General features: G+C 49.8%; 1 protein-coding gene across 1 annotated transcript in view; it reads right to left on the bottom strand.

Moving 5' to 3' along the window:
• LOC107102523 (spore wall protein 2-like) overlaps positions 1-789 on the bottom strand; it is a 42557-nt gene extending 41768 nt beyond the window's left edge. Inside the window, exon 1 of the mRNA XM_015401867.1 lies at positions 665-789. The gene's annotated coding sequence lies outside the window, so the exon portion shown is untranslated. The remainder of the gene's footprint in view (positions 1-664) is intronic.
• Between the last annotated feature and the right edge of the window lie 1369 nt (positions 790-2158).

Genomic DNA, 2158 nt, shown 5'->3' with positions numbered 1-2158 from the left:
CACACACACACACACACTCACACACACACACACAATTTCACGGTTCTCCGCGGGGTTTAGGCGCGCTCCGCCGAATATTCCCAGTGCAACGCATGCCGTAGTTGTTTTTGTATCTGTCAAGCTACATAAACAACTCCACGCGCCCTGGTTTTGTTGTCTGTCTTATTCTCCTGGCTGCACACGCGCGTGCACGCACGTCTGATCAGGCAGATTAAGCGCTCGTTTCTGGGAAAATAAATGTAAATCGGACAAAGAAAAACAAGAGACCTCAGAGAAATATTTTTAAATATTCCTGATGAGAGCACCGGACTCTGTTGCTCAACATCATGGATAATCAGACCCGCACTTCGAACCCATTCATCCAGTCGTCGCGCTGGACCGGACCCTCCAGGACCTTTGGGAGGCATGCTTCCAGCCCCGCAGCCTGCTCCCGCAGAGCCTCAGTCGGACCTTTAGTGGCTTATTAACCACCTGCGCGTCACAATTAAACGTTCAACCTGCAGCCCGCTTTAGAAGAGAACAGAGCAAACAAAAGGAGCGCAACAGACAGCCAGACAGGATGGATGAGTGGAAGGATGGATGATTGGATTGATGGATGGACAGATACACAGCAGCTGAGCGTTAATGTAAACACTGAAAAGATGAAGTAAAGAGAAAAACCAACCTCCTTGTGCTCGGTGCGTAAATCCGTTTCCAGGCGCGCGGAGGACCTTAATGAGCTTGTTGTGTTGGACGCTAAAAGACGCTGCTGGCGCTAAATCCTCCCACCGCCCCATACCCCCCCACCCCATCTGCTCTCTCTCTCTCTCTCTCTCTCTCTCTCTCTCTCTCTCTCTCTCTCTCTCTCTCTCTGTCTCTCTCTTTTGCTCGCTCCAGTGCTCGTGCGTCCCTCCGTCTCTCAGCCAATTGTGTAACGCGGAATTGGCGCGAGGCTCGCACGGCGGGACCATGGCAGGTCCCTCAACACTCGGGGACGCGCACCAGACGCCCTTCATCTCCCTCCGCTGCCATATGGTTACCCCTAGCAACCATTCAGACCAAATTTCTTACTTCCCCACCCCCACACATGCTGGTGAAGATTCTCAGTCATCCAGTTCATAGTCATTCCAAAAAAACGTAACCCCCCCCCCCCCACCACCCATTTGTCATCCCGGGTTTGCGGATTGCGTCAGTTGGGGGGATAGGGGATAGGGTGAGGGGGTTTTAATTTCCAGAAGGGATGGAGGGAAGGTGATGAAGGGGGGGGGCTAAGAGACAAAGGCAAACAGACTCAGGGAGGGAGACTGGGCGCCAACAGCTAACAAGGGTCCCTGTGGTGCACCAAGCGGGCTTTGTTCTGTCCTGATGTGTGAGTGAAGGCCCGGGAACAATGGGGGTGATGCGTAAGTAGGGGTTGTGTGTGAGGCGACTGGAGGGGTGAGGGGGTTGGTAGGTGGGGGTCAGTTCACAGAGGAGTCCTGATAACTTCTGGTTCAGAAACTTCAGGAAACTTTCTTCAGTTTTACACAAGTTGTGCAAAGCAAAATATTGTCTGAATATACAAAGAAGCGCCAACAGAAACTTCAGAAATAGGGGTTTAGGGTCTAATTGGGCTGCACTCTGTTTGTTTTCGAAGCGAGAACCTGGTTATAGAATATCCTACCAACCATGGATTATTCTTCTGCTCTGGGACCATGTTAACAAAAATCACATAAAAGTTGCAGCAAGTTTCCTCCTGATCTGTCCTCTACATCAGGGGGTTTACCGATAATGGAACGAATAGTTTGAATGGGTGGCAACCATATGGGATTCTGAGGGTGGGGTTCTTCTGCTATGACTCCCCATGATTTCCTATTTATTGATTTATAACTTGGACCTTTAACATCGTCCAAAGATGAGAGGCTGAAACATCAAAGTTAAACTGTTAAATCCAGTTAAATCCATCCATCCATCCATCCATCCATCCATCCATCCATCCATCCATCCATCCATCCATCCATCATCTATTGAGAACATAGCTTTTTTATCCTCAGACAGCTGTAGAGTCACTGCAGACAGAACGTCAGACTCCCTCAGTTATAGTCTTTTATCTGGTTGTGATTATGATCTGACATGACAGTCAATAGCAGCTCCTCTCCTCTCCTCTCCTCTCCTCTCCTCTCCTCTCCTCTCCTCTCCT

This window comes from Cyprinodon variegatus, unplaced genomic scaffold (assembly GCF_000732505.1).
Source record: "Cyprinodon variegatus isolate N-32 unplaced genomic scaffold, C_variegatus-1.0 Scaffold1269, whole genome shotgun sequence".
NCBI lineage: Eukaryota > Metazoa > Chordata > Actinopteri > Cyprinodontiformes > Cyprinodontidae > Cyprinodon > Cyprinodon variegatus.
The sequence above is the reverse complement of the archived record's forward strand: the minus strand, read 5'-3'. Positions and strand labels throughout refer to the sequence as shown.